Below are 8,015 nucleotides of genomic sequence, written 5' to 3' on the forward strand. Positions count from 1 at the left end.
ACATAATGTGGTGATCTACAGTATCAAATGCTTTGGCTAGGTCAATAAACAATGCAACACAAACAAATTTTTTATCCAAAGCAGCCTTGATATCATCTAAGACTTTCAGACTGGAAGTCACAGTACTGTGCTTTGATCTGAATCCAGATTGCATAGGGTTAAGGATGTTGTGTGAATTTAAAAAAAGTTTTAGCTGAGTAGAAACTAGGGACTCAAGAATCTTTGATAACACAGAAAGATTTGAGATAGGACGATAATTATTTAACTCAGTGGGATCACCAGCTTTCAAGAGGGGCGATACCAGAGCTTGCTTCCACAGAGCTGGCAGTGTGTGAGTGGACAGGGAGAGATTAAAAATATCAGTTACTGGTTGTGCTATAATCTGAGCTGCAATTTTTAAAAAGAATGGGTCGAGGCCGTCAGGCCCGGCAGACTTTTTAGGATCAATTGAGTGCAAACCCTGTAAGACTTCAGAGACCGAGAAAGAAGCAAAATCAAAAACAGGGGAGCTCATCTCTTGACTAGGGCTGTGAGTACGACCATTTAGAGAGTCATGACTTTGCTCATCAAAAATGTGACCAGCCTTTTTGAAGTGAGCATTGAAAGCATTAGACATACCATCTGAATCTGAAATAAAATAATCACTGACCTTCAGTTTTTGTGGGAAACTAGAAACTTTCTTGTTCTGAAGTGATTTAATTGTTTTCCAGAACTTAGAATGGTCATTAAAACAATCAGTGGTTAAGCTAAGATAGTAATCAGTTTTAGCTTTTTTAATAAGGGCTGAACATTTATTTCTGAGGACGAATCAGCTAACTTGGATGAGTTGGTCTCCCTAGCCATAAGACTGGATAACCGCCTTAGGGAGCGCCGTAGGGAAAGAGCCAGTCGATCTCCTGGGTCACTCCCCTCTCGCCCTGTCTCGTCTCCTCTCGCAAGATTCAGGTCGGAGACTTTCCCAAGTCCTAGTGCTCCATCTGAAGTCTTTTCTCCTCTCCTGTCTTCAGAGGAACCGATGCAGCTAGGCAGAGCCCGACTCACTCCCCAAGAACGTCTCCGGAGAATGAGAGAGGGACTTTGTGTCTACTGTGCTCACTCCGGTCATCTCGTGGACACATGCCCCCAGCGCCCAAAAGAGGGTGCTCGCCAGTAAAGGTGGGGATACTGGTGAGCAAGGCTGTTTCTTCCTCAACCCCCCAGACCCGCAAGCCTCTTGAAGCCACACTGCTGTTAAATCAACAGTCTCTCTCTCTGCCTGCCCTAGTGGACTCTGGGGCTGATGAGAGTTTTTTGGATGCCCAACTGGTTGCCTCAGCCGGCATCTCAACTCAACCTCTGACAGCTCCTCTCAATGCTCGAGGTCTGAATGGGAAGCTCCTGGCACGCGTTACCCATGTCACCGAACCCCTACATCTCGTCCTGTCCGGTAATCACCATGAAATGATTCAGTTCCACGTCATGTCCTCCCCTCACACACCCCTAGTTCTGGGCCAGCCATGGTTAAGACTGCACAACCCCCACATGGACTGGTCGGAGAATCAAGTAAGGAGTTGGAGTTCCTTTTATCACTCTTCATGCCTGCGGTCTGCAATTCTCCCAGCAGAGGTCGGTATTCCTCCAGTTCAGCAGGAGCCACTCAACTTGTCCGCTGTCCCTCCGGTTTATCATCGCCTGGGAGAGGTTTTCAGCAAGCAGCGAGCTCTTTTTCTGCCCCCTCATCGCCCTTACGACTGTACAATAGATCTTCTTCCTGGGGCATCTCTCCCATCCAGTCGCCTGTTTAACTTGTCCCGAACTGAGCGTGAGGCCATGGAGACATACATCAAAGACTCACTGGCTGCTGGCATCATAAGACCCTCTTCTTCTCCCGTCGGAGCAGGCTTCTTCTTTGTATCCAAGAAGGACCGCTCCCTACGCCCCTGCATTGACAACCGGGGCCTTAACAACGTCACCATCAAGAACAAGTATCCACTGCCCCTCATCAATTCAGCCTTCGAACCCCTACAGAAGGCCACCATTTTCTCGAAACTCGACCTCAGGAATGCTTACCACCTGGTCCGCATACGTCAAGGAGACGAGTGGAAGACGGCGTTCAACACCCCACTAGGCCATTTCGAGTATCTAGTGATGCCCTTTGGACTCACCAATGCCCCAGCTGTCTTCCAGGCTCTTGTGAACGATGTCCTCCGTTACTTCCTGAACCGTTCAGTATTTGTGTATCTTGATGATATCTTGATATTCTCACAGACCATGGAGGAACACACCCAACATGTGCAGCAGGTTCTACAAAGGCTCCTCGAGAACAAGCTGTTTGTCGAAGTAGAGAAATGCAAATTTCACGTGGATTCAGTGGATTTCCTGGGCTACATCATTGAGCAAGGTCAGCTGAGAACAGACCCAGAGAAGGTACAAGCAGTGGCACAATGGCCCAAGCCTTCCACCAGGAAGCAGCTCCAACGTTTCTTGGGCTTTGCAAATTTCTATCGCCGGTTCATCAGAGACTACAGTCGTGTTGCCGGTCCTCTCAACCAACTCACCTCCCCAGCAATCCCCTTCTCGTGGACTACTCAGGCTGAGGCTGCCTTCTCTGAGCTGAAGAGACGTTTCACCTCGGCTCCTATTCTTATGAACCCTGACTCATCTCTTCAGTTTATTGTTGAGGTTGATGCATCCAACACTGGTGTGGGGGCGGTTCTATCACAACGCTCAGTCTCCGACCAAAAGCTTCACCCTTGTGCTTTTTTTTCCCGACGACTGACAACCCCTGAGCGCAACTATGATGTTGGGAACAGGGAGCTGCTTGCTGTTAAGCTTGCGCTGGAAGAATGGAGGCACTGGCTGGAAGGCTCTGAACATCCATTCATTGTGTGGACAGACAACAGGAACCTGGTCTACATACAAACTGCCAAACGACTAAACTCCCGTCAGGCACGCTGGGCATTGTTTTTTGGGAGATTCAACTTCACCCTTACCTACCGACCTGGTTCTAGAAACCTTAAACCTGACGCATTGTCCCGGCAGTTTGCAGTGGATCAGGATCCCATAGCTCCTGACACCATAATCCCCGCTACCAGAGTAGTGGGCGCTGTAACATGGGAGATTGAGAACTCAGTGAGGAAGGCACAGAGAGACCATCCAGATCCAGGAAAGGGTCCAGCTAACCGTTTGTTTGTACCTGACTCTGTCCGCTCACAGGTTCTCCTATGGACCCATGCTTCCCGCTTTGCCTGCCACCCGGGTGTGAGTCGGACCCTATCCCTCCTGAGACGACACTTCTGGTGGCCTTCTATGGAAGCGGACTCTCGAGCCTTTGTGCTGGCCTGCACGATTTGCGCCCATAGCAAGTCTTCACACCAGGCTCCTATCGGTCTACTCCAGCCTCTCCCAGTCCCTAGTCGTCCCTGGAGTCACATCGGCCTAGATTTTGTTACCGGCCTCCCGGTTTCACAGGGTAACTCAACCATTCTCACTATTGTTGATCGCTTTTCCAAAGCAGTTCATTTTGTGCCTCTTCCTAAACTCCCCACAGCCTCTGGAACTGCTGACCTCCTGGTCAATCATGTTGTCCGGCTCCATGGCATTCCAACAGACATTGTTTCCGACAGAGGGCCACAGTTCATATCTCAGGTATGGAAAGCATTCTGTCGAGCACTTGGAGCATCTGTCAGTCTCTCCTCAGGCTATCATCTTCAGACTAACGGGCAGGCCGAAAGAGCCAATCAGGACCTTGGAGCTGCACTTTGCTGTTTCACCTCCCGGAATCCCACCTCCTGGAGCTTACATCTCCCCTGGGTTGAATACGCTCATAACTCACTGTCTAGTGCTGCTACCGGTATGTCCCCATTTGAATGTTCTCTTGGATATCAACCCCCTTTGTTCCCAGCCCAAGAGGATGAGATCGCAGTTCCCTCTGTCCAAGCCCATCTCCGTCGTTGTCGTAGGATTTGGAAGGATGCCCGCTCTGCCCTTCTCTGCTCCGATGAACGCAATCAGCATATTGCAAACCGCTACCGGACCGCAGCTCCCCAGTTCCAACCAGGTCAGAAAGTTTGGCTTTCTTCAAAGAATATTTCTTTACAAGCTGAGTCTAAGAAGTTGAAACCACGCTTCATTGGCCCCTATGTGATCGAGCGCATAATCAATCCATCTGCTGTTAGACTCAAGCTGCCTCCCTCCATGAGAATTCACCCAACCTTTCATGTGTCCCAGTTGAAACCAGTGTTGTCCAGCCCTTTGTGCCCTCCAGCCATCTCCCCTCCACCCACCCTTGTTATTGATGACCACCCGGCCTACACGGTCCGACGGCTGTTGGACATTCGCCGCCGGGGCCGTGGGTACCAGTATCTGGTTGATTGGGAGGGTTATGGTCCTGAGGAGAGGAGCTGGGTGTCCCGCAAGCTCATTCTATGTCCCTCTCTCATTCGGGACTTTCGCAGGGACCACCCAGATAAGCCTGGTGGTTCGCCTGGAGGCTCCCGTTGAGGGGGGGGGGGTACTGTCACAGTCCAAACTGTGTCCCTGTTTGTTCCCCTGTGTGTGTGTGGAGAGGGTGTGGTGTCCCTTGCAGGCAGCAGCCTGATTGCTCTCACCTGGCCGTCCGACTCAGCTGTCCCTCATCTAATCAGGACACAGTTTATCTACTCCAGTCTCCCAGCAACTCACCACCAGATTGTTTTCTACACCAGTGGTATTACATCCTCCTGGCTGCCCATTCAGTTATCCTGTCTGCGTGTAAATCCGTACTCTTTGTAACTAGTTTCTCTTGTGTTTCCAGTGCAATCCCTCGGCCATCATCCACCAGAGCTTCCAGCCAACCTGCCTGCTTCTTCCTGCATCCTACCTGCCTGCCTGGTAATCAGTCCAGCCTCTCACTGCCTACCTCCACTCCGGACCTCCATAATCACCAAACCTGCCTGAGTCTCCGAAACAATAAAACATTTAAACATCTTCAGTCATTGCCTGCGCCTGGGTCCTGTTTAAAACATAATCCTAACACTAGACTTGCAGGGATTTTGCTTTAGAGGTGGAAGTTTTATCCAAACGTTCTAATTTTAATCATGTCAATCCATTTTTTCCCATTGATTTTTGATGTACTAAAATAATTATTATTTAAAGATTAGCATAATGCATCTTGCAATACATGAATTATAGACAGGATAAGTAACACAGTATTAAACAGTATTGTTTATGTAAAGATGGATTATACACCACAGAAGATGCAATCTCATTATATGTGGTGAATGGAGCCCAAAAGGGAGCCCTGTGGCACACCCTTGGTAGAAGACAGAAATTAATAATAATAATAATGCATTTATTTTATAAGGCGCCTTTCAAGGCACTCAAGGTCGCCGTACAACAAGGTTAAAAACAGTTTTTACAAACATAGTTAAAGCAAAACACAGTTTAAAAACATAACTACTAAAAACATACAGCTTGCAGCACAGGTCAGCCAGGGAGATTAATCTTATCTACTTGACTTGTGTTCTTTGCTTTTACTGTGATCGATTATGTTACACTTCAAGACTTGCTTGAGACCTGTCTTCATGTTGTTTTCTCATTTCGCTATTGCAGGTTTCAATGCAACAATGGAGATGACTGCTACCCCTTCTTATAACATCAACACAACAGAGGTGTCTGAAAATAATGGCTCTGTGTTTACTGACAAGTATGCTGATCTGAGAGAGTCTCTCAATACCATGTCCCTTGTAATGTACTGCCTGACCTTTGTTCTCGGTGTGCTCGGGAATGTAGTGGTTATCTGGGTGACCGGATTCAAGATGAAGAAAACAGTTACCACAGTTTGGTTCCACAACCTCGCCATAGCCGACTTCATCTTCACAGCATGTTTACCGCTGAGTGTTTACATAGCTCAGAATTCTCACTGGCCCTTCGGCAAGTTAATGTGCAAGCTGAACAACACTAAGCTTTCTGAACATCATTGCCAGTGTCTACTTCCTGGTGGTGATCAGTGTGGACAGATGTGTGTCTGTGGTGTGGCCCGTCTGGGCCCAGAACCACCGAAGTGTACGCAAGGCGTCCTGTGTGAGTCTTGGTGTTTGGGTACTGGCTCTGACTCTCAGTGCTCCATACTCCGTGTTTAGGGACACTTCGCCATCATATTTCTATTAAGACATCATTAATTGCTTCGACAACTATGCTCTTTCTCTAACAGCACCTGTGAATCAGCTGCGTTTTTTACGTAATCAGGCCATGACCATCACCCAGCTCCTCCTGGGATTCGTTGTCCCCTTCACTGTCATTGTCTCCTGCTATGCTGTGATAATCCATCGTCTCAGAAGAAACCGTACCCTGGCCAGCCAGTTAAGTCGTCTTTTTAAGATCATCGCTGCAGTTATCACCACTTTTTTCCTATGCTGGGCTCCTTTTCACATTGTGGCTTTAATTAAGCTGGTGAATTCCTCTCAACGCAGTGAAACATTAGGCTATGTCATCACCATTGGGGTCCCTATAGCAACCAACCTGGCCTTTCTCAACAGTTGCCTAAACCCACTGCTGTATGTGTTCATGGGCCAAGATTTCAAGAATAAGGTCTGTAAATCCATCATGGCTGTACTGGAGACTGCCTTCCATGAGGAAGTCTCAGGATCCCACAGTGACACACAGCCAGGGGACACCAGACGGTCAGCTCTTCGTGCTGAAGGGTTGTCCATGAGATGAGGGATCAAATACTGGAACTGTATGAAGCAAATTATCTGGACACAAATGCGAATGTATATTGAAAATCCCTTTTTTTTCTTGAGGGTCCTTCATATAAGGACCCTCAAGACAAGCTGTAAACATGATGCCATATAAAAGCATTTAGACCTGATATAGTCTGACTTGGGAGTTTTGTATGAACTTTAAGTACAATTAAATAGTAAATTGTGATGCCTTTGTGTGCTAAAAATGTGTTTGCAAATGACCACAAGAGATCTGCAGTTCTGTGGTTGGTTGATTGTTGAATCACAGCAGTGCCTTAAGTCTGTACCATAATAGAGATAAAAGGATTGTAAAATGTCATTTCCTGAGCAAAATAACCCAGCAGTTGTTTCAAAATAGATATTTCATGAGTTTTTGGTCAAATGTGTGCAACACAAGCAATTACAACAAAATGTTATGTTGACAAAGAGAGCTTTGTTTTTTTCCATCTCTCACTTACAGAAGCCATTTCCTTGCCTGTATGTGACAGTAAAGAAAACCTTCAAAAAGAATAAGTCTGAATTGTTTATATCTGCAGCATTGTCCTATTCTAATGTTGATTTGCTTTATACATTTACTCTTTCACCACAGAAATATCGTTTAAATGTATATTGCTCATAGTGCAATGACTGGAGGTCGTTAATCAGCAATTTAGTCTTTCATACTGACACCATATAACGTGTTTCACCAGAATTTGGACTGCTGGTTTTATAAATCTTTTTATTTTTCAATGGTCTAATCAATAGAAATTGCTTGATTTAACCGTCAGATACCCCAGAACCAAAGTTAAGCGTTATGATCCATTAAAGTATGTAAGAAGTGAAAATAATCATTTGTTTCTCAGACAGTAAAGGTAAATAAAAACTCCAGAACATTGAATTATTAGTACACACTGATTTGTTGTTATCATAAGCTGGCAAATTGTGTACTCCAATTTGTGTTCCTAAATGTGTTTATTCCAGTCGATCAACAAAGTGGGCACCTCATGTCAGTCATGATTGTCTTAAAATTAAGTCAAACCCAAGTCAATCATTGCTGGTAGCTTTTATTATATGTATGCTATATATATATTTATATTGTTGCCAATCTCAATTCTGTAATGTATATACATAAATAGTTTGGCAATATGGAGAAAAGAATATTACAATATTTAGATTCCCTAAATAATTGACAGTGTGATTTTGTTGTCCCTGTAGAATTACAAAGAGGAGACATTTAGAAGCTGTGAGTGAATTGTGTGAACATTTCAGCCAAGGCCATGTTGCTGTTTATTTTCCAGCCTGTCCTCCTCCAAAAACTACCAAATAGGTCGATTG

General features: G+C 45.9%; 1 pseudogene across 1 annotated transcript; it reads left to right on the top strand.

Annotated features, from left to right (window-relative positions):
- Positions 1-4,495: 4,495 nt before the first annotated feature.
- Positions 4,496-7,214, top strand: LOC307046542 (chemerin-like receptor 1; annotated as a pseudogene). The gene is made up of 3 exons (XR_013810534.1): positions 4,496-4,687; positions 4,775-4,851; positions 5,572-7,214. The product of XR_013810534.1 is annotated as a chemerin-like receptor 1 (transcript).
- The last annotated feature ends 801 nt before the right edge of the window (positions 7,215-8,015 follow it).

The sequence above is a fragment of the Notothenia rossii genome (genome assembly GCF_949606895.1).
Source record: "Notothenia rossii genome assembly, chromosome: 7".
In the NCBI taxonomy this organism is placed as follows: Eukaryota; Metazoa; Chordata; class Actinopteri; order Perciformes; family Nototheniidae; genus Notothenia; species Notothenia rossii.